The sequence below is a fragment of the Gadus chalcogrammus genome, chromosome 15, assembly GCF_026213295.1.
Source record: "Gadus chalcogrammus isolate NIFS_2021 chromosome 15, NIFS_Gcha_1.0, whole genome shotgun sequence".
Lineage (NCBI taxonomy): Eukaryota > Metazoa > Chordata > Actinopteri > Gadiformes > Gadidae > Gadus > Gadus chalcogrammus.
This window is the reverse complement of record NC_079426.1, coordinates 23,156,429-23,182,072: the sequence shown is the minus strand read 5'-3', so window position 1 is coordinate 23,182,072 and position 25,644 is coordinate 23,156,429. Positions and strand designations below refer to the sequence as shown.

The 25,644-nt window shown below is 43.8% G+C and overlaps 2 pseudogenes; both read left to right on the top strand.

Moving 5' to 3' along the window:
* LOC130404292 (protein phosphatase 1B-like) lies at positions 1-25,644 on the top strand (annotated as a pseudogene).
* Positions 15,350-25,644, top strand: part of LOC130404291 (protein phosphatase 1B-like) — a 34,282-nt pseudogene continuing 23,987 nt past the window's right edge.

Genomic DNA, 25,644 nt, shown 5'->3' with positions numbered 1-25,644 from the left:
CTGGATGGGAATGAACGTCATCTGTCCCTTAGCCATAGCCACATTTAGCTCGCCGCTCCATCCACACTGGTGTCCCTGCTGTGACGGGTATTTCGTCTCAACGAGCTGGTTGTCTCACTTTGACCCTTTGGGGCCCTCATTGCTTCCTTGCAAAACATGTTTCCCAGAAGCGTAACCCGACGCCGAGGCACACAGGCCGGAGTACAGACCGAGTGAAGGTCTGGCTACATCAATGCTAGTGGACGAGAAACCAAAGTGGCAGGAATAAGCCACCTAAACCTTTAAAAACACCTTTCGGTGGGTCACCATACCGACTACTGGGGCTGTAGAAAGAGCCCAGACCACCCTGTCCTCCGTATAAAGTAAGTGATGTTGGCGTTTCTAACATTGAGGAAATCTCGTTTACATGTAGAGCACATTGGGACTGAATCCAGTGGTATTAAACCAGCTGGTTTAAATGACCTTATGTTTACAAATCACTGTCAGAATCTGGGTTGGTTCGATTGCCAACATGAACAGCGCTACCCAATGTGTTGTTGTTGTGGTGGTTTCACATCAGTCGTGATTTTCACACTTAATAACCTGCAGCCGTGTAGTGTAGTGTACTGTAGGCTACTGTAGTGTAGTGTAAAGCCCTGTACTGCACTGTACTTCGCTGTTCTGTATTGTACTGTTCTGTACAGCCATGTACCGCACTGGACTATACGATATTCCACTGGACTGTACGGGCGCGTACTGCACTGCATTGTACTGGACTGCGCTGGAATTTACTGCACTGTACTGCACTGTATTCTATATTTGTGTATAATCCACGCCGTGCATGCATGCATCCCTCTTCACTTTAATGTATTGTGAGAGTGCTTTAACCTGAGTAAAGCAAATGTTTGTACATTGCTAAAAGTGTCTTCCATGCAGCAGGTGTAACTAGCTATTTAAAATGTAATAAGATATTTATTTGGAGCCAGGTTATTAACTATTCATTCATTGAACACAGGTTATAACCTCGTGTGTGTGTGTGTGTGTGTGTGTGTGTGTGTGTGTGTGTGTGTGTGTGTGTGTGTGTGTGTGTGTGTGTGTGTGTGTGTGTGTGTGTGGTTATGTGTGTGTGGTTAGTTTAGCAAAACTTGGTTGGGTTGGTTCACAGATACACACACACAGACACTCACACCCCTCACTTTCTTAAAATAACCCAGATAAGTGTGTCAAGCACCAAGTGGGAATCGTGGTGTGGGAATTAATGGAATAACCCACATGTCCCATATCAACTCTGTCATACTCACACACTACAGGGCTGTAACACCTAATAGTTGGTAGACTTAGTCCAATTGAGTGGTAGAAGATACTTTAGTTGGCGACCCATGTTATCATTTTTTTCGGTTAGCATTTACACTGGACTTTGCTAGGCGAGCCAAACATTGTGAGCAAAGGCCTCATGGTCGATCAAGTTGGTCATCTTTTAGACAACGCATGAACAAATACTTGGGAAACTCAACTTTCAGTTGAGCATCATTTACAAACATCATTGTTTTTGTGGTTGACTATTTTATGATCTCTTTATATTGTAGTCAGATCATATTTCGATGAGTGCCTCCTCAATGCACAACGTCGGAGAGCGACAAATTTTAATCCACCATAAATTCACGCCTACCTGGTTCAAAATGTTTATTAATTTCAGTTTGTCTCAAAAGTGTGCATTCAACCCACAACGCATAGTTTTTCAGTTGGTTACCTATATTTGGCTCAGATCACGTTCAGACATACAGCGAACCAAACAAGATTTAAAAAGCAAGGAACACCCTGTTTTAAGTAGATCAGAGTTAAACCGTACTTGCGTCCTGGAAAGCCCTCAGGGGTTTGATTAGAAACAGCTGAGTTGTAAAGGTATCCGTTCCCTCATAGGTCTATTTCAGAAATGCCTTACTGGATTTGATTAGACAGATTATAATTTTTACTCCTGTCTAGTTTGATACAACACAGCCTTGAATGAAGTACAGTGCATAACCAACCACTGAGCCATCTTCATTCATAACCACCCGTGATAGTGTTTGTCATCTTCCTCACTCCCTCACTCCCTCATCTATAACTATAACCACCTGTGTTAAAGTTTGTCACTCCCTCACTCATCTATTACCACCTGTGATGTTTGTCACTTCCTCATCTATAACCACCTGTTATGTTTGTCACTCCCCCACTCCCTCATCTATTACTGCCTCTGTTAATGTTTGTCACTCCCTCATCTATAACCACATCATGTGTTAATGTTTGTCAATCCCTCACTCCCTCATCTATAACCACCTGTGATAATGTTTGTCACTCCCTCACTCCCTCATCTATAACCACCTGTGATAATGTTTGTCACTCCCTCACTCACTCATCTATAACCACCTGTGATAATATTTGTCAGTCCCTCACTCCCTTATCTAACTAGCCTGGCTAACGCCAGACCTCATCTCAATCGACATTGAGATGAGGTTTGGGAAACACGCATTCATTTTCTCGTATTTGAGGCGTGGTCTACGATTGCCCGAAGCCGTTTATTGAGCGCTACGAATGTCTATCATATAAGTCTGTACTGTAGTACGTAGATCATAGCCAATCAAAGCCTGTTGGTAGCAGAGCAAAGACATCCTTCTTGGTAATGAAAGAGTTTAACGCCGAAAGTTGCTATTTTTTCACAATAAACTTGCATTCTAAACTGCTTAGAACACTATCTAATCCTTAAAAGCATACCAAGTTAACAACAAACCAAATGTTCTCACCTCATACGATGTGGGTGGCCATATTTAAATTATGTCAAATTACATTTAGGCTTGAACTGGGGGTTGAGGTATCCAGGGGAAGGGATGTGAAACAACATCACCGGGTTTCACCTGGGCATGATGAGAAACATGGGCATACGATAGCAATGTTATTTTCAGGATTAGGGCCAAATGGCCCTCCAAACTGAGGTTTTTCAGAGATCAACTCAAAACCAAGTTTTATAAAGATCTCCTAAAAAGCCTTGCGATCTTCGGTGTTGATGGAGAACGCTGAACAAGCAACAAAAGAAAACCAGATGTGTATTTTCGTTCTTAATAAAAAACAAGACACCTCGACACTCCTCTGCAAACTTGGTTACCAGTCTACCTCCTCTAGAAATAATGACTATTTCTTAATGACAAGCATGACACAAAACCGCTAGTATGCTGATCACATCTAGCATTTCCCCCATTTGATGGCGTATAAAGTCCAGCGGCTAAGTGGCTGCCCTTGTTACCGCTCCTCTAGTATCAGTACCGGCAGGCATGGTAGGAGCCCGGGTTGGTGGCCTACAGAGCACCGCTATTCTGTCACCAAGTTACCTGCTGCGGTTCTTTTTTATTTTATGACATGTTTGATTGATTTGATTGTGTAAATGTTGTGAACGATTCGTGAGCGTTCATTCTTTACTATCTCCATCAGATAAATGGCAAATGTCATTGTGATAACAACACTATTGCCCTAGAAGGGAGGCGATTTGATGATTTGCTGCTGACAACCGCAAACGGATGCCTATAGCCCGCGCAACAGAAATCACCACAGCTGAAGACGGGGTTGGGATTGGGCCATTGTCTCTATTCATAGTGGTGAAAGTCTGGATTAGTAAAATACAAAGTTGAATTGAGTTGCTATCTTATTTGGGGGAGAGGCTACATGGAGTAGGCTATTGACAGTGCATAACTTCCATGGGGAAACATGGTGGTTCAAAAGTTCATGGCACACTGAGCATGTTTAGCTAACTACGCTCAGTAGATTAAAATAGAATCCCCAGTGTCTCCTGCAGGTTCACAACCCACTGTATGGCTGGATGTGTGAGAGGATCATTGGAGCTGTGTTAAGCCTATTTGAGGTCCAACAAAGCACATGGAGTGCTGAGTTGCATGGCTTAGCCTCCATAGGCACCAGATTACTTCAGTGAGCACCTTTTCGCAACGAAGTGTACATTTTAGGGATGCAAATTATCGAGTAATTCATTAATCGATAGTTGTTTCATCTTATCGATCGATGATCGATTAATTGATAAGCGGCAATTCTTCTGAGAAGCTGAATTTCCTTCTGAATGTGACACATTTAGGTGGTAATTCAACGAAGTCGTTTAGTTGTTGTACTTTAAATACTTCCACATATTGTGCATTTGGCGTCTTTGTCGTCATTAACCAACTTAAAGTGGCTCCCTACTGCACTCCGTTTTGCCCTCTTCATCGTGTCAGTGTCCCGCTTTTCGTTTGTCTTGTCCTGCCGTGTTCCAATACCCGTACTGTCCGTACTTACTAGCCAAAATTGAGTACGGCAGTACTCCAATTCAGATCCGGCGAAAAGAAGTATACTTCAAGGACCCGGATGCCGTACTCAAAACGGGCTAATCGTGAAGTGTGGATCGAAGGACTCCCCGTACTCAACGGCAGCCTTCTTAGCTACGTAGCAGAAGAGGCGGAGCCAGGCTGAGCCAAAGTCGGCGCATTTTCCACATAGCCTGCATTAATAGTCATTTTGTAGTTTTTATAGTTTTATAGCTTTTTATAGCTGCTAGGCGTAAATAGTTCACCGTTCAAAGCGGGATGTTTATTCCGGGGAGGAGCCACGGCGGCAGTCGTGATCGTAATTTCCGGTTAGTGCACCACGGAGTACTCGATTTGGAACAGCACTCACATCTGAAAAATTAACGTAGTAGCCAGTGCACTGCGGATAGTATACTTCCTTTAAGTATACTCATGGAAGTACGGGTATTGGAACACGGCACTGCTTTGCTTGTGTTCCCGCTTGTGTTCCCGCTTGTGCGTCAAGTACGTCTGGCGTCAAGTTGCGCCCTCACGTGGACGGTAGGGGGAATTTCGGGTTTAAATGCGATTAATTGCAAGTAATTTATTTTAATCGAGTAATCTCTTATCGACAATTAATCGATAATCGATTAATTGTTTGCATCCCTAGTACATTTATAACACAATACAATGTCACTTGGTATTCAAACCTAATTTTACATGCTGAATGTCTGTACCTTGAGGACCATAAGGTACATTTTTCTGACAGACAGACAGACAGACAGACAGGCAGGCAGGCAGGCAGGCAGGCAGGCAGACAGACAGAGGATGGCGGCACTGCACTGCAGTCCCCTAGTTGCACGTTTTCGCAACTAAATGATACAGCTTCTGTTGCTCATTACTCAGCTGCTTCTCAGATCGGAGATTTGGGGTGACATCACACCCAGTACTTGCACCGGATGGGATGCTGCCTATTTGTCGTTTATGTTTCCGCAATAAGGATTGCCGAGTTGATTGTGCTTCAGTGCTTAAAGAAAAAGAGAGGACAAGGAATATACATAAACAATATATACAGTATGATAAAAAAGACACTGTATATATATCTAACTAAAACTGATACATCTAATATAAATCTAACTAAAAATGACACATCTAATCTAACTCTAACTAAAACTGAGTTAAAGTGCAGTTGAATGACTTGAAAAAACATGAAACCAAAAAAATCCTTATGTTAGTTGTGTGTCGTTTTTTCCTGTAAAACGCTACTGTATTTATATTGTATTTAAATAAAACTATTTATATTTATATTGTTTTAACTTCACATATCACTTTGTACAATGCTTGAGTTGTAAATGAGGAGGTGCTCGAACACCGAGGGACTGCTGATCCGGCCGGTCGAGGGGGAGAAAGAAAAGTCACCAACATGACTGTGGACAAAACCACAGGGCCTGGTGCACAGCCACAGCGATACCACATGCACACATTATGCTGCAGCATGGGCCTTGAATAGTATTGGCCATGTTCATCTCATTTCAGAGCAAAAATGTGTGGTTGGACCGTACTGAATGCATGTGTAGTGTACCTTTTTCTTTGTGATTCAACAGAATATACATTCAAACATGCCACATACTACTAGCAGACTCTACTAGTCTGTCATCAGTCAACTAGTAACATTGTGTGATAAGATATGGCAGATTCTGTTCATATTATGTCAGTAGTATTTCAACATTTTTCTCCCACCCTTCTCTTCAGGCAGGGCTCTACACTGAGCAGTACATATTCTCCTCAATTGAAATTATTTGGTAGCCGCAGGGAAATATGAATTTAAGGCATACAACACACACACACACACACACACACACTACACACGCTACGCACACACGCACCCCAAAACAGAGGCATACCTGCCACCCAACTGTCCACAGATAGGGTGATCTGGTTAGTGTTTGAAGTGTGTATGGAATGAGTCTCTAGGGATGGGTTTTGGCAGTATGATATCGATACTACTATTAAAGTTAACTTCCTATCGGTTCAGTATTTATCAATAGTTTTATTGGTTATTTTTTAATATTTTTCAGGGGAAAAAAGGAAACTGGAACAGAATCGGCATTGCTCATTGTTATTTTTCTGAAAATTGTATACAATAAAATCCAAATATTCTTTGCAGATTAAGCCTGACTAGATGTAGAACCTACTACATTTTCCTAGCAGTTCTTCTGCAGACATCCACAGAGTTGCTTGGATGTGTCCTGACCTGAGCGGTCACTAGAGGAGACCCTGTCTCTTTGGCTGAAAGATGCTGGACACGGACAGTAGTTGAAAGCTGGGCAGGGGAAGAATACAATTTTTTTTTCTCCCCACCAAATGCATTGGATAGTGTCGGAGATTAATCGAGATTTAAAACACTTAGGACTAATTCAAGAGAGAGAGAGTAAAATAAACGAGGGGTCCGGAGCAAGAATTGACAAAAGACTTTATCGTGCAGAAAAACAACAACGATAACAGCCGAGTAGGTCTTAAGAGTCACTCCCTTGCCAACAGATTCGAGCCCTCTTCTTAAACACACAAAGCACAGTCCTCAGCAGTTTCTTGTTTTTCTAGGTGTCCACACATAATAAACACACATACTTCTAAACAGATGGTCACCGAGATAGTCTAGGACCCAGGAAGTGGAGTCAGCATGCATTGTATCAGTAGACAACTGCTCCTGGGGGGTTGCGCCCATAGACATCATATAGGTAGACGGAGCATCGAATGCTACCGCCTACTGGCGCTGACGAGACGCGGGGCCGCCATCTTGGAGTGGTCATCCGCTCCACTCAGTGTAATCCGTTTGGCTGGAGCAATGAACTGTCAGCGCATTTAATTAATCATACCTCACTGAATACCACAGATTTCAGCGGCTTTTTGTCATACGTGTAGCTATGATAAAGGCCCACATGGTTTGGCGTGTTTTATTATTCAATACTAATTTACCCACTAGTACGGTAATGTTAAATCTTGCTTGTGAAAAGTAATCCCCAGGTTCTATTATGGAATTGCCCGCCGATTTGAGCGGAATACGCTGAACAACAAGCCCGGCATCCTGTTTCTGCTGCTGTTGCTGCTCCCGGTGTTGCCACTCCAAGATGGCGGCCGTATTTCTCGCTTCCCAGCAGCCAATGCTCCGTCTATCCTATAAGATGTCTATGGTTTGCGCCCCAACCCCTGCCCTGACCCAAGACTCCCAGGCCTCGTGACCAGTCCCGGGATCAAAATCCAGACGCTTTACATGTTTTCTACCATTAGATATACAGGCCTAATTTTAATCATAGTTTACCATAGAATATATAATCATTAATTTCTACCACAATAGTAGCTAAGCATTGCTAGCCGAACAAATTAGTTAAATTGAATAGCCTGGCCATTTGTAGCATTAAGCTTGAGACTTGGGAACTCTGTATCTTTGACGCGGGCATGGCCTACCCACAGTGGAGGAACATAGAGGAATCGAGGTAAATGGTCAAACTGCCAATTTTGCAGATTTCTCTCATGCTTGCTAGCGATTTGTTTTGTTAAATTGGTTAGGGTTAGGGTTAGCTAACCCTTACTGCCATGGAGCTTATCACATTGTGACTTGAATAAAATAACCAATGTAAATGTTTAATTCTCTCTGCTATGATGAGTCTCACTGGACTCCACGTTGCACAAACAAAAGCCAAGAGAGAGACAACAGGCAAGATTATGTTTGCATTTCTGCCAATGATTGTCTTTATTTCGCCACTATGGAAATCGAATACCCTCATTTCTCCAGTACCGATAGCAGAACGTCATAGAAGCAAATACTGTGATGAGGCTTATTGGATGTGGCACTGTACTTATTGAACTGGGTGGAGGAGAAATATTACAGTAGGTGTAAAACTTTTTTCGCACACTGCTGTTTATATGCATTTCCGGTTTGCACATTTCTATTTTATGGGGCAAATGCGACTGAAATGCGCTCAATGTAGAGCCCTGCCTCCCTCCAAAGCCACTCCCAGAAACACATGGCTAAGTGGCTAACTTTAGCAATAGGTCAGCCATGGGAAGACTGGGACAGGCCTAATGAGGGGCACGGCCAGTTGGGCTGTCAACGTCTGTCACTTCATCGATTGGTCGCTCAATATGGATTGTTTGATCGAATTCTCATTGGTCTGACAATCGCTGGTGTCTTTCATCAGGAGAAAACACTTCTTAATCCATTATGTTCAGTGGCTGAAGGGACATATGGAGGGGAGACCAATGTGTTTTTTTTTTTTTTAGTGATGGCATATTGTGTTTTTGTGGCAACCCGTCTCTGGCAGCGGCGCCCCTGGATGCCAAGGGTGCAGGTTGTGGAGGCGGTGTACCACAGATTTTAACAGATGGCGCCAGTAAGAACATTGGTGCCAATCATTGAATGCGGAGCACCCTGAGGAGCAGGTGGGGAAGCAATGCTTCCACACTCATTCAGGGCTTTCCTGGTTCGCGTGTGCGGAGAGACCAGTCGCCATGGGTGATGTGAGTCCACCCGGCGAGAAACAAGACTGTGGATTCCTCCCAAAGCTCGTTTTTGTTAGGTTTGATAGCACCAATATAATTTATGTTTGAATAAGGTGCCATTTTTGGGCTTTAAGTAAGCTCCAGTTCGTGTGCTGATGGGAAGGAGGCGGCTCACTCACCCAAGCCGGGTTGCCACAGTATGAATAAAAAATAATCTTCAAGTATTAGGTTTTAATAATTGGATGGTTTATCAGCTATCAGGGTTATAAGATAGTAGTCAAAATACCCCAGTTCACAAGTTAATTACACCAAACTTAATGGAGGAGATGCTAGCTAACATACCAAACTCTTACTCCAAACTAATTTACAACAATGCCAAGGACGTAGTCAGTTTGGACTATGTTAAAAAGGACAGCAAAAAAGTGTGTAGGTATATCCTGATATGCTGTAACCCTAAGGGATATTAGGCTAACGGGTAAGAGTAGAGTGCACCTGGATGGACCAAAATTCCCTAAATTCAACGGCAATAAACTGAAATTTTCTTCGGCACAAAACCATATCCCCACCGTCCCAAGAACTTCTCACTTGCACGATGGTCACTCTGCAACTCCTCCCCATGTCAGAAAACTCACTCATCATGGGGACCCACGCTCTCCTTAAGTCAGCATAAACAACGCAGAAAAAACATCCTTCTTCCACCTCCGCCACAGTGCCGCCTTGACCCACCCTTTCATCCTCAGCTGCCGAAAAAACCACTAATCCACGCCTTCATCACTTGCAGCCTCGGACTATTGCACAGCACTCTGTATGGCCTCCCCTCCACTATTCTTTCTCAAATTGCAATATGTACAAAACTCTTGCTGCCCGATCTGCTTCCAACTCCCCCTCAGAGAACACATTACTCCCATCCCCGTCAAACTTCATGGGCCTCCCAATAAAACAATCGCATCCAATTTCAAGATTCTCCCTCACCACTTACAAAGCGCTAAAACAACTTTGCACCCCTCGACATAACAGGTCCTCTATCGCCACTTCCCCGACCCTCGCCGGCTACGCTCCGCTGATGCCAACCTTCTCCCTCCATCACCAAGACCAAGTAATCGCATCCTTGGGGACAGAGCCTTCGCCATGCCGCCCCTACCCTCTGGAACTCCATCCCTCTGCCATCCGAAACTCTGATACACTCATGTTCCTTCAAAGTCAACTTAAAAAACCTATTCTCTTCAGGACCACCTACCCCAACATTTGAAAAATCATCCCTCCGCCATCTTCCACTCCCTCCACTCTCTAATGTGTCGCTATTGTTGTGGTGTGTTTATTTTTTCCCTTGGTTTGATTGTCTGTACTGTTCTGTATGGTATTCTTTTTCTTATTTTGTAAAGCGTCTTTAGAAACGCTTAAAAAACAGATTATTATTATAACTATTATGTTGCCAATTAAGTTAATCTAGAGATAACATGCAGAAACTTGTTGTATATCAGTTGACCAGCATTCTTTGGTTGACTAACGACCAAGGGCAGAGTGTGCCCAGGTATAATAATAATTAATAATAATAATAATAATAATCAAATTATTAGAACAGCCCGGCAACTGCCACATTTACCCGATTTTCTCAGCTTTTATTTATTGATTGCTTTCAACAACAATGAATCAAATGCTTCTAACATGCTTTTTTCCCCCAAAGCTTTAATTTAATAATCAAAACAATAAAATGTCATTCCAAAATGCATAAGATATCTTTGCCTTTGACTGACAGCAAGATATAAAGGAAGGGGAAAAGCAAATACATCAATGTTGAATACGTAATACTTAATGTAAGGCATAGTATCATTCCCTTTGTTTTAACTCCAACCTTGAATTATATTTATAATAATGGCAGATTTTTTTTTAGAGGAGGTATACATCACCATTCACCAACAAGTCCACACATTGTCCATCAAGGTAGAATAAGGCCAGATTGTAGCCTCATCGAGTCCTAATCAACACTCACTCAGTCACTGAACAATCGAAGGTAGCCTGCAAGCAACTTTAATAATGAGCCTATGCATCAGCCACAATGGCAAAGCTTTCCCTTATTATAACGCATGTGTAATGTGTTTCATAAACATGAAAATACTGCAACCATTAAGGGACAGATCACATGGTGTCTTCTCTGCCATAGACCAGATGCTCTGCACTCAGTGCCCACAGTGGAGATACTATAACTTCTAAATGGTGCGCTCACACTAACTGTGGTTTGGGGTGAGTTTCTTAGCCTCGCGGCTCTCAGCCCGCCTTGTTCTAATGTTTCTGGAAGCATGTAGTTCATGTGTGAATCTCCTCAGTCCCTTCAGCAGTAAAGGACGTATGATTTCCATGCATTGGTTCTACATAAGAAATATTAAGATTATTTATCTTTGCTGTCTGCACATCACACAATGCTGTGCTTTTAGTTCCTTTATTATTGAAATGCTACCATTTGAGAATATACTTGAAATCAGTTTGGCAAACACTTTTAGCAACCTTTATTCCTTTGTATGTCTCTGTAGATATTTCATATTGGTTTAAGATTGGGTTTAAAGGTCCCATGACTTGAAAATCTCACTTTATGAGGTTTTATAACATAAATATGAGTTCCCCTAGCCTGCCTATGGTCCCCCAGTGGCTAAAACTTGCGTTTGGTGTAAAACGAGCACTAGCTGTTCTGCTCGCCTTTGAAAAAAACGGAGGCTCAAGTGCGCTGATTTGGAATGTCGGTATTTAGGACGTCACCAAGAATCTCAGCTCCTCCCCTTACTCTGCCTGGCCCGCCCAGAGACGTTGGCCCGCCAATGAGACTCGACTGTGCGAGCGCCGTGTGTGTGTGTGTGTGTGTGTGTGTGTGTGTGTGTGTGTGTGTGGTGGTGTGTGTGTGTGGTGTGTGTGTGTGTGTGTGTGTGTGTGTGTGTGTGTGTGTGTGAGAATACACACACTGTAACGCAAGTGTTTCTTGTCGGTTCTTGACGTGCTTGTATTTCCACAACGAGACTGTGGTGGGGGTTATCTGAGCCATGGTTGAGAAGGAATTGGGGGAAAGGAACTTTGGCTTTGACTTGCTGAAGTACATGAACTGCGACATGCCGCCGGTTGCCGCGAGGCACCATTGCCCGGCAGCCGGCAGCCGGCAGCGGGCAGCCGGCAGCGGGCAGCCGGCAGCAGGCAGCGCGCGGTTCAGTCGACTTCAGGTTAACGTGAAAGTGGAAGAACCAGAGACGTCGCAGAACCCGACAAAGTCGTTTGTGATTCATAATATCGTCTGGAGTTGCACACAGCTTTTGGCCGTGATAATATGTATTAAATGATATAGATTTCTATGTATTATATGATATTATTTACAATTTAGATATAGAGCCCCAGGACTGTAACGCAAGTGTTGTACACTTCCTTGTTTTTTGGATAACCGTTCTGCTTTTGGTGTTATGGCGCATAACACGTCGGACTCTCGTCTCTGGTATTTCTACAACGAGACTCGTATTGGGGGTTATCTCAGCCAAGGTTGAGAATGAATTGGGGGGAAGGAACTTTGTCTTTGACTCCCTCAAGAACATGAACCACGACATGGAGGAGAAAGGGATTGTTTGCGGCGAATGTCTCCCGCTTGAGCCCCGCTTAAGCGCTGCCCGGCAACGATCCCTTTCTCCTCCTTGTCGCGGTTCAGTCTACTTCACATTGATGAGGACGTTGAAGAACCAGGAACGTCGGAGAACCCAACGCGGTCGTTTGAGATTCATAATATCGGCTCACACAGCTTTTGGACGTGATAATATATATTATATGATATAGATATCGATGTAGGCTCTATGATAATATTTAGATATAGAGCTCCAGGACTCCCGTGTGTTCTAGAATATTTACAGAACACGGCTAAAGGCTGTGTGCGCCTCGCCATTGCGATACATCCACTGTAAACAGAGCGCATGGTACCGTGGCTGCAAGCTGCTCAGGGCCACACCCCCACCCTCCTCCTTGACCCGTCTCGCTCTTCCTCATTTGCATTATAGCTACAGACACCAAAACAGCGCATTTGGGGGAAGCTCAATGTGCGACTGGCTCGGAGTGGCTGTAACTCTGCACCACGGCTGAATTTCGGGAACGTCTTTGAATACTGTGTTAGTTGCCCACTAATACCTATATTAAAGAATACATAAAATAGCATGTCATGGGACCTTTAAGGTTGTGTAGTAAAGGGAAAACAGTGTCAATTGTGGATCTGTTTCACATGGACAGAGCGAACCCCTTATTATTGGATGTGACTTTGATTTAACCAAAAAAGCTGAAACATTTTCCACTTTTCTTTCAACCAGCCACACAGCTTGGTGTCTTCTTTCTACCCTTCCATCTTCACATCACCATCCTTGATTCCTCTTCACTTCGCCCTCCAGTGCCGTCTGCCATAGAAATATATTAGACTGCATCACCTGCATCAAGTTTTATCACCTTGGCCCAAGGAAAATAGATTTTTATGGCAAACAGCAATACATTTTAATTGATTACAATTTAAACATGTGAGGAAAAAACCTATTGACGTATTTTCCGCATCAGTTATTAACGTTGATGAATCAAAGCGGCCCTACTGGTTATGGAAGTGCATCTAACTTGACATTTAGGGTAATCACACACATCCACTAGTGAATTTCATAAGCTTTTAGAAGCTAGTTCACACTGGCAAAATAAGAATACATCAGAATCCCTCAGTAGTTATTTCTGGATATGATGAGTTATAACAATCTTGGTAAAATAATCATTTTATCCCCGCAAAGCAAAAGGTTAATGATCAGTGCTAAGGATTTCTTTTTATTTCATGCTTTTATTTTCCAGATCTGAGCAAACACTTTAGATTTACATATTATTAACGTCCATCTGGGCTCATAATGAGCCTAAATAAAAATTATGAAATTTATACTATTTGTGCCTTTGTGCTTGTAAACCACCTCGATGGTCCTGCCATTGAGTCTAAATGTTCTGCCTGAATTTAAGAAGCATTGTGATGGAGCAGCCGACATCATGAATGAATTCCTAAATTATTCTAAATATCCCCCCCCCCCCCCCCTCTAGCGGTCGTCTCTCCAGGGAGGAGCTATGGGGGCGTTCCTGGACAAGCCCAAGACGGAGAAGCACAATGCCCACGGCGAGGGCAACGGGCTGCGCTACGGCCTGAGCTCCATGCAGGGCTGGAGGGTGGAGATGGAGGACGCCCACAACGCCATGCCCGGACTGCCCGCCCAGGGCATGGCGGACTGGGCCTTCTTCGCTGTCTACGACGGCCACGCCGGCTCCCGGGTGGCCCACTACTGCTCAAAGCACCTTCTGGAGCACATCTTTTCCGCCGGGTCAGGGCTACTGGGCACGGATAACGACTCGGACGATTCCACCGCAGACCCGATCTCCCCGGTCTGCCTCACCGTGGAGGCGGTGAAGACCGGGATCCGAAGCGGCTTCCTGCACATCGACGAGCACATGCGCAGCTGCAACGGCATGGACCGCAGCGGCTCCACGGCAGTTGGGGTCCTCCTGTCCCCGGACCACCTTTTTTCATCAACTGTGGGGACTCACGGGCGGTGCTGTACCGCAACGCCCGCGTGTGCTTCTCCACGCTGGACCACAAGCCCTGCAACCCACAGGAGAAGGAGCGCATCCAGAACGCGGGCGGCTCAGTGATGATCCAGAGGGTGAACGGCTCGCTGGCCGTCTCCAGGGCCCTGGGGGACTTTGACTACAAGTGCGTGGACGGGAAGGGCCAGACGGAGCAGCTGGTGAGCCCCGAGCCAGATGTTTGAGATGGTGCGCTCCCCCGAGCTGGACCAGTTCGTGGTCCTGGCCTGTGACGGCATCTGGGACGTCATGTCCAACGAGGAGCTGTGCGAGTTCGTCCGGTCCAGACTGGAGGTCTCCCACGACCTGGAGAGGGTTTGCAATGAGTTGGTTGACACCTGCTTGCATAAGGTAAGTGTGTATCATTAGCAGTCACTGTTAAGGAATCGTAAAATCGAATGGCTATTACCGATTTTTGTACCACTTCTACTCTTAACCCTGTTTTCTATATGAAATGGATTAATGAATTGCGATCCTTGGGATCTTAAGAGCAGGGCCGACGGACTAGGGGTGTAAGGTGGACAGGCTTACAGGCTTGTAAGGCAGAGGGGGGCCCATGGGAAGTTCTTTTTTTTCTACCACCCCTAGTGGTAGGAGCCCCACACTGTGCCCAGTGGCCACTTACTGCTGTATTTAGGTCACACGAATGAGCAATCGCGAAATGTCCCCCCTTCCCCCCCCCCCGTCAGGAATCCTCGTCCCACTCCTCCCCTGGTCATATGGTATGCTTTGTGATATGTTAGGGTATGGCACTTTGGGGGGGGGGGGGGGGGGGGGGGCGCGCATCAGGACCTCTTGTACATAGGGCCCAGAAGTTGGTGCTACGCCCCTGCTTAGAAGTCCACTCCTGGGACTTTTGATCTTTGTTTTCAGCATGGTACCGAAGCCACTAATTGCTAATTATTGTCTCTCTGGTCTCCGGCCTTCCTCAGGGGAGTCGGGATAACATGAGCGTTGTGCTGGTATGTTTCCCCAATGCTCCACAAATCTCAGAGGAGGCTGTGAGGAAAGACGCCGACCTCAACAAACACCTTGAGTCTCGAGTGGAAGGTGAGGATGGATGGATGGAAGGATAGAGGTGTGGGTACAGAAAAGGACGATGAACTGATGAAATTAAGAATATAATTCCTTGCTTCCTCGATATAATCTGTTACCAATGATAGCCCAGACGGAGCGGCACACATCCTTTGGGGTTATACTAGAAGTGTCCGGGAGGATTAGCCTTCTCTCGGGCACCTTATGCTTATGCTTCGTCTGTTAACCAAAATAGTTTTACTTTAGTGAGGTGAAAGTCTGATTTCCAGATGAGGGAGATAATGATAAGCAGGTGTGTATTCTTAATTAGGTGAGTGCTGCATGCAGCGCTCAACTATTGTTCTTCATAAGTTTTATTCTTTCTTTCTTTATTATTCTTTACAAACTTTGGGACCTATCTCCTCCCTAAATCTTTCACCTAGAGACTCCATTAAAATATTCAGAATAGCTTGGAATCGCGTGTTTCTTTTCAGGTTTACGTGGTTTACTCCATTTAGACTTTTGAACTTTTGTTCAAATCCCTTCACTTGATTTAAGTCATTTAACATTTCTTTATGTCTTAATCTATGTGGCTTCATTAAAAAATATTTTCAACCTCACTTTGTACTACAGCACTCACCTCATTTTCTGCAGGAAATGCATTTTCTAGTTACATTTTGAGGTTGTTTCCCTGTTAGGAAACAATAGGGAAACAACTGGGCTTTCACTGCTTCTGAGAAATTTGGCATCCAAAATGAAACTAGAACTGCACACCGTCATGTTATCGAAAGCAACCTATACTGAAGTACCGCAGTGCAAGTAAACATTGGCTTGTAGCGCCGATTGCTAAGGCTGCTGCTAATGTATCAATCTCTCCCTGTCTCTCATTCCGTATCAATCTCTCATGCCACTTTTCCTCTTTCCATCTTTTCCCTTTGAAACAACTTCACGATAATAGCGCTGTAATGCATGGTTGTTCTCCTGATATACAGTAAAAATAATTTTATTTAAAGACAAGCTTTGCCCCATTGGTTTTGCATTGATCATATGTTTTTTAAGTATCCGTGCATGATTAACCAAGCATCAGTCTTTATCTCTACCTTCAGCCAGGCTCGCTCCAGTTCACAGCTGAACAGTCCTGACCCCTTTTCTCTTCCAGCTTGCATTCTCTCTTTCCCTTCACACTGCCTCCTCTCACTCCCTCGTCATAACACTTGGTCCAACCCCCTCTTCCCGTCGCTACCCTTGTTCACACATTCCGCCTGTTCACTGGATTAGTTCATCTCACCTAATCCTCCCAAGTAAACTTTTCTTTTTCCTTTTTTCCCTGTCTCTCATTACATTATAACACCTTCTTTGTGTCTTGATGCTGAGATAAGTCTTAGAATGTAGAAGTTCAGCTGGGTAAGGAAACAAGACTTCTGCTCATTGCACTGGGATCACCCTTAATTGTACATTTCAACATTTGTCTCGTTGATGTAGGCTAGAGTTAGGCGTGTTGACCTCCGGCTTCTTGTATTCCTTTCCAGACAATACAAATCTTGTGACGGTCCAACAGTTATAACTTATTGGGCCAATACCAGTGTGTTGTACAGTGCATTTGCTCCAAAAAAATGAAGTCGGTCTGAAGATCTTTAATATTTGTGCTGGGTATTCTCCATGGTATAGGTACATGTGACATGATGTAGTGGTCGACCGATTTAATAGTTTGGCCGATGCATCAGCGGTGATCGTACGTTTTACAAACTATGCAGTCCCTCCAGAAAAACGCAGCATTTTTTTGTGATTGTTGCGGCCAAAAATCTTTGATTATGCGCCACGTTTTCTTAAAAAATGCGGTGAAATATGCGCCATATTTATGCAATTTTTATGCGATGAAATTGCGGGAACTTGCGAAAAAATGCAAGAACTTGCGAAAAATGCAGCTTTCCGATGACATTCACGTCGCGTACTTACGTCACTTCATAACGTTCCCATGGCAACAGGGGAAGTGGCTGCTTTTGTGTGAAGTAAACGCAACATTTTCAACACTTTCTGCTAAGTTATATGTGACTTTTTTGCAACGAAAATGCGGAGATTATGAAATCATGCAAGCCCCGCGTATTTTGCGTGGAAATCGGCAATTTATGCGGTGTAAGTGCGGCATATTTGAAAAAATGCGGCCCCCGCATGAATATGCAGACTTTGGCTGATTATGCGTTGAATTATGCGATTGCATAATCACGTTTTTCTGGAGGGACTGAGTTTATGGTTATCTTGGGAGCTCAGATAGTGGCCGGCGGCCTCACCTGGTCCCACAGGGCCATGTCCCCGTGCTCCACACGTTGACACACACACCGCCGAGACAGACCTCCACACATCCGCACAGACCGCCCAGACAGAGCTCAACACGTCAGCACAGACCACCCAGACAGAGCTCCACACATCCACACACACCGCCCAGACAGAGCTCCACACGTCCACACACACAGCGCTACCAGACAGAGCGCCACACGTCCACACACCACCAACACCACCCACATCGCCCGGAGAGAGCTCCACCCGTTTTGTGCGCTTATTTTTATGTTCAGTATTTATTGAAGTTTATATTACTCTTACTAAGATGTTCGGTTTGATAGTTATCCAGTTTCTAATAAAGTCAAATATTTTTAATTTCTGATATCGGCCGATTTATCGGCTTTCCTGCCCCAAACCATCGTTATTATTACAGCAAAACTCTAACTTTGATGTTGGCTGTTGTGAGGATGTTTGAATGCTAAGGTGCTGCTTTGCGATTGTGAGGATGTTTGAATGCTTAGGTGAGACTTGATTCAACGGGGAGGGGAGAAAGTTCATGTTTGGCCCTGGGTGTTGTCTGGCGCAGTAAGAGAGAACGACCAAAAGAGTGGGAAAGACGGAAAGAGTCTGAGGAATGTTTTGGCGGAACATTGAGCTGGCTTCATGCCACATTCCCAACTAGGTTTCAGGTCTCTGTCTCGTGTAGAGAGATGTGTAGTTTTCATCTTCTCTCCGTGCTTTTCAACTCTCCCTGTTGTTTCCCCTTCCCCCTCACTATCTCTCCCTCTTCATCCCTGACTCTCTGTTGTTGTACTTGGCAAACCTTTTGTCCTAAACACTGACATCTGTGAAATGTGTGTTGTTGGCTTAGAGATGTTGTCTGGATCAGGGGAGGAGGCCATACCAGACCTGGTAACAGTGATGAGGAACCTGTCTGCTGCCAACATCCCCAACCTGCCACCTGGGGGAGGTCTAGCCAGCAAGTAAGCCCCTCTCCTACCATACCTTTGGCTTCATATTCTGCAAGAATCATTTAAATGTTGAATGGCCTTAGTAAACATGTTGTTACCGCAGATTTTCATCACCACGTCCCGACTATGGCCCAGACAATCTATTTGAAATGCTACCATACCATGAACGGTTTGCATTCGTTCCCACCCATTTTTGTTAGTTGTTCATTATTCCCAAAATGTAGTTGAGTAGCTGACATAAATGAATAGATTTTATTTCAATCTTAATATAAGCGGTATAAGGTGCTCTCTGCCAACAATTGAACACGTTGGGTGGTTTTCTGGAGATGCATTGAACAGAGTTGTGAGTCCAATCGTTTGCAAATGGTAAATAACCAGTATCAATACAATACATGGAAAGCTTCTGGATTTTTCCTTGCCTTCTTTGTAAATGCAAGACGTCATAAGGCATTTATACATGTGAGAGAGCGGTAATGTGTCACACAAACGATATGATTCCCAACTTGACGTCTTTTTTTTAAATGACCTATTTTTTAAATGACCATGACGTCTTTTTTTTAAATGACCTAAATAAAACACAATTCCAAGGGCAGCATTGGACGTCATTCTGACCCTGCTTTGCGTTTACTGCACGTACTCGACAAATACAAAAACAAAAAATGGAGCTAACAACAAACAACGTGACACAGACCAAACGCCCCCTGCAACAGTGATAAACAGAAAAGAGAACGGGTTTGAAAGTCTTTAGTTTGCGGATATGTGGAGCTGGTTCTTGATATGTGGAGCTGGACTTTGATTTTTGATGGTTTCTTCAGCATAACATCTGAGCAGCGCTTTGCTCCGATTTTCACTTCCTGTATATTTTCAAGTTTGATTGAATACCCTCGTCTAGATGTTATGATACGCCTTGTGTCTTGCATCTCTTAGTGGTCTCATAAGTCCACTGCCTCGACAACAAATTCACTTTTAATAATAAGATAGCAACAATGTGTGCGTCCGTTCATGTAAGCATCTACATTGAATTTTATAGAAAAGATATGCTCCTAATATGGTACTAAAATATATGCTAATATAATCTGCATAAATCATAAAATGCATCAGTGAAATTCAACAGTTGCCGGGCTCTGTGGAGACTCTCTGATTAGAGTAATTCCATCCCATCATGTCAAATCCCGACAGAGAGAAGATAGAAGCCTTTGACTGATTTATGCGGCACCATTATGTTAACAGTAGAGCACAACATGCGGATATGGTGGAGGTTACTGCCTTCTACGTTTCTCACACACAGTCCTCTCACTGTATCCATCGTGGTAAACTACATTCATAGACCTATCATTATAGCTATCTATTATGTATTGATCATCAATAGTGGTAAACTAAATTCATAGACCTATCATTATAGCTATCTGTTATATGTAGTGATCATCCATAGTGATAAACTACATTCATAGACCTATCATTATAGCTATCTGTTATATGTATTGATCATCCATAGTGATAAACTACATTCATAGACCTATCATTATAGCTATCTGTTATATGTATTGATCATCCGTAGTGGTAAACTACATTCATAGACCTATCATTATAGCTATCTGTTATATGTATTGATCATCCGTAGTGGTAAACTACATTCATAGACCTATCATTATAGCTATCTGTTATATGTAATGATCATCATTAGTGGTCATTACAGTGTGCAGGTTGGGATTGACTGGCAAAATGGTGAGAGGGATTTTGAAATGGAATCAGACGACACTGATGCGAGTGACGAAGAGGCAGATGAAGATGAGAAAGTGTCAGCGGTGAGGCCTTTCCCTCCCCCGACCACTGGAGTACTTCCAGAAGTTTGTTTCAGAAGACATGATTCTGGCAAAGCACTAAAAATCTGCGAACTAGGAAAGACGTACTGAACAGGAGACTGTTTCAGGTCCAATCCGCATCCTCTCTAAGCCTGGGGAACACAACTCTCAGCACAACAAAGAGGGGACGACCATCTTCAGGCAATGGGAGCCCAACAACGCAGAAGGTGACATTCAGGATCCTTCTGAATGCTCTATAGAGACCATCCTCAGGTGATGGGAGTTCACCGAACCGGGTCCCAGCCAAGAGGCCATCTGTAAACCCCTACCGGATGCAGGCGCTGACCTACTCACACACATGCCAGTGAAGACAAACAGAGGACGCTGCAGATACTGCACTGAAGGATTCACCACAACCTGATGCAGCATATAACTTTAGTCTATGGGACTATCAGATAACCTGGCTGAACACCGGGACTGAGACCAAATTCAATATTGAAATACCATTATTTGCATTTTCTTTTATTAATAAAAGTCTATTAATAAAAAATATGACTTGTGTGATTATTATTCATGTTATATACTGTTATAGGACTAAAAAAGCAATCAGCCCTGCAACTGAACCCCTAGTTGTTCTGAATGTTTGTTCAGACCATTTGAGTAAAAATACAGAAATTCTGCTCCAAGCTCGGTCCCATCGTTGAAATACTTCAACCTTTTCCTAAAATACGTACTATATTTAGAAAACCCTTTAACTTCTTCATCAGTGGCCTCCTACAACAACATCTGAACTGTAGTAACAGGAGCTCCGTCTGGGCAGTGGGTTTATGGCCGAGAGAGCGGAACCATAATACATTTGCATTGCGCCACGCTCCTACATTTTTCAACTTAGGAGCACATTTACTCCTTGGGAAAAGGTAAGCGTCAAACCCTGCGTTAGCATTCTTCACATCAACATCAAAGGCAGAAGTAACATTGTTTTTGCTGGTCCCTGCCATCTATTGTTGTGAACATTGTGCTCCAGAGACGCCGCTGGTGTTTGTTTGGAGACGTAGAAGGGCCTTTTTGTACACTGTTGATATCACAACAAAGTGACCCTGGCAGCAAGGTGTGTGTGTGGAGCTCTATCTGGGCAGTGGTTGAACCGCGTCCATGAGAGGGTTAAGCTTCTCTATAGTTTGTGTGTGTGCGTGTGTGTCCGAGAGAGGTAAAGCCTCTTAGGCAATTTTTATATCTCGTTAAGTTGTGTGCCGCATTTAATATACAATGTCGCTCATTAGAACGCTCCTACACAACGACGGCAGTAAGAAAGTATCACCCCCCCCCCCCAACACCACCCCCCATCTTCCTAGAACTCTAAGTCCAAATGCATGCTTTTAATTCTCATTCTGTTTGAAGTCAAGCTGAAAGTGGAAGTTCACTCACACTTCATCAACAGCCCACTGTTGAGCCCGTAGTGACTCTGTGTTCTTTCCTCCTGACAGACGCAGCCTTATTGAAGCAGTATACCAGGACCTGAACCCACCTGGTGAAGAGGATGGGGTGAGTGTCCACTCGCCCTTTTGCTGACGCTTCACCTGACTCCGTCCTCCTGCTGATGAGTGATTTCTGTTCTGAGTCATCTGTAGTACTCATTTCTCAAGAGCTCAAACCAATTCAAGCTTTGTTTTATTGTTGGGTTGGTGGCTTCAATGAAAGATAAAGGTGACACAGTGCTTCTCATAGGATTCAGGTATTGACATATAAAATCAGTTTATTTTAGGGCTAAGACCACAGAAAGGAGGCGTTGATAGGATGTTTGATGAGAGCCTCCGATATGGACGATTAGATTAGAACGATGTTCTCCTGATTATAATTAGGACCACAGTCCATGGTGTCTCTTGAACACTTGAATTATTATATTTTTTTACACTTTGTCCTATTTTGCACTTGTACTCTCCCCATATCTTGTGCATGCTGTATGCAGCACATGGCAGACTCATGCCGAATTGCAAGGCTTCATAATTCCTCTTGAAGTATTTCAAGAACTTAAACTTTTAATATTAAAAGTGAAATTTCAAACTCTAATTGTTTTTATTTGCCATACAGCTGCTGCTCCCCTTAACAGTGTTTCATGTTTGCATTATATAACAATTTAATAAAACCGTCAAAAAAAACGTTCTATGACATCAACAACAATAGTGCTCCTTCTACCCTAATGGCCATGTTAAGAGGAAGGGCTCATCTATCCCCGCCCGGAGTAGGTCAGTTTTCAGCTGGGGTTTGAAGGTTTCTGGATCCTCTGCGGACAGTTTAGAAGTGGATCACTGACTTCACCATTAAGGCCCCATTCAGAGGAACCTGGGTTGGGAACCTGTTACAATGCGGTTCCTTCCACAAAGAGTGGCTTGTTGTCAGGACTTGATAATTCTGGAATGATTGGCAGGAAGCGAGCGGGGTGAAATGAAGAGTGCCTAATGTGTGTCTTGTTATGGTTAAAGAGCAGACATACAGCTGTATTTTGACTCAATTGCAGAGGATTAACAGCTTCTGCTGGGGGTCGGCCATTCACTTATTGCAGTAGTGAGAGATGTTGCTACATATTTCAATGGAGTTCACTTGTTCAGTAGTGGTTACACTGAAACAACTTCATTGTAGTTTACTACATAGTTTATATATTTTGAAAATGGTTGTGATTTCTAGTTGGATAAATGATGATACTTCCCCTTACTACTGGGAAATGTCTTCTACGGCATATTGATGTTTAGACTTCAGTCTGGTACTCCTGTTGATCAGGACCAGGCCTAGCTGCTGACCCTGCATCGTCCCATGGGTTCAAGCTCCTAGGAACACTGCATGCCCAGCTCAGGAAGCAGCACACTAGCCGGCATGTTGTATGTTTTGGTATGGCTGTGTCATGTGCTGATCATCAACATTGGCATGCGTGTGCATGTGTGTTTCTCTTTCATATCTCCATTGTGTTAGATATTCTGGATATATACCTTATACTGTCAAACATTTATTTAAGAACTACTGAATATGCATTTGTTTGAAGTACATGTTAATTCAATAACAATAATAGTAATATCAATTAAATCAAACAATGATAATCAAAGAAAGCTGATGGCATAATACAGAAACAAACACTTTGAACGCCCACGTATCACTTAATAACTTCTTACTGTTCAGAATAATCACTTCCTCATTAATACTGTGTTCAGATGTTTAGCCTTTAGAAATGTCATTAAAATATGGCAGATATTTAGAGGAGTCACATTCAGCCTGTGGAAAATGTTCTAACTGTGTTCACCCTCTGGTTAACGCAGCCCTCCTGTTTCATCTGGTAAGTTATCACACACACACACACAAACCAACACACAGGCATCTTAGTGACAACCATACATACATACATACATACATACATACATACAACCATACATACATACATACATACACATACATACATACATACATACATACATACATACATACATACATACATACATACATACATACATACCAAAGGCATGTTAGCGACCGCCTGCTCACGCCTGCAGCCCCTTGTTCTTATCTACCCTGTACATTGTGTGTATGGTAATGTGTTTGTGAGTGAAAGAGAGAGCACACACAGACACACACACACACACACACACACACACACACACACACACACACACACACACACACACACACACACACACACACACACACACACAGCCAACAAATTAACGCACACTACCTCCAAACGCATAAAACCTCTGTCCGCCACCTTCTCTTTCCACAATGGCACATAGATTCTTAACAACTATCGATTAAGTCTCTCATTAATTCTCTTTTCCTACCCATAAAGAGCAGAGGACCTAACCTCCCCTGAGAGCACCATGACAGATCACTGTGGTTTACCCGCTTCTTCCCACTTCAAAACTGTGTATGTGATGTCCATGTTGCTAGGAAAACCTACTTTTGAAATCCAGGTGGGATACATAATAAGTGTTCTATGGTTGATATTAAAAAGCTGTCCCTTCTCTCCCTCCTTCCTCTCTCTCTTCCTCTCGGTGGCTTTTCTGGACCTCCTTTCTCTTTGATCTTTGTCTCCTCACCTGTTCTCTGCTATTACTCCACCTCTGTCGTGTCCTCACCCCTGCAGAACGGAGCTGACTTGGAGGGCCCCTGGTAGCTGTCCTACTGCCTGCTCACAGAAACAGAAAAACTGTTTGAAGGTTGACCTTTTTTTTCTTTCTTTTTTTGCACCAGTCGGATATCAATTTAAGCTCAAACAGCAATTCCAGACACTCAAAGAATCATCTGACCACAAAGGATTTGCAAAGACCAAGACAAAAGTAGATTTTTTGTGACGCAAACAGGACAGAGATACATTTTGGGAGAGAAAGAGGGAGGTTTTTAGGTTGCCACAGCTTTCTTCTGGGTGCTATTTGTGGTCCTCTTTGTTAAGCTACTGCGATGTGGAATCCACTGGTTTGGATGAGCTGGGCTAACAGGATCCCCGTAGTGCAGAGTATGGCTCAGAAGGCAGAGAGAAGGGAGCTCTGTGGGGAGCAGCTCGCTGGCCGCAGCCTGTAGCATTGGTTCATATGAAGGCCTTCTCTCCACCGGACCAGGAGCTCGGGCATGGAGGCCCGAGAGGCCGGAGTAGCCACTGGGACCCACATAATCCCGGGCCAGGTGGGACGTTAAACCTTGTGAAACCAACCTGCGGCCTACCTCCGCCACCCCCTTCCCTTCTGCTCTGATTTGACTAAATAGTTTCTTTCTGTTTCTTCTGAGCTGTTATTTGCCTCAGTGAACTTTGTTATACTAATAAGCATAAGCAACCTGCTGATGACAAAGACAATATATATCTATATCTTGATTTATAATAGTTTCCTCCTAATCCCTGATGGTGTGTGGTTGGGGTTCCTCCTCTGTGCTATCTCATCACACGCAGTAGTCTAAAGATTGAGAGCTCTGGGGTGAAGGTGGTCCATCTGCTGCTTGGCTGTCCTTCCTCACTTCTTGGTTTCTGTCCTCTTCAGCAGCCCGCTGTACACACACTCAGGCCAGACATCTGTTGTTTGACCACTATTCAAACACCCTGCATTAAAAACAACAACCACAGAGAGTTCAGTTGTTATTCCATGTCTTCTTTGAATAACCTTTCGTGAAACTGTCTATTGATAAAGTTGGACCGTATTGGATGACATTTCAGTAGTTCAA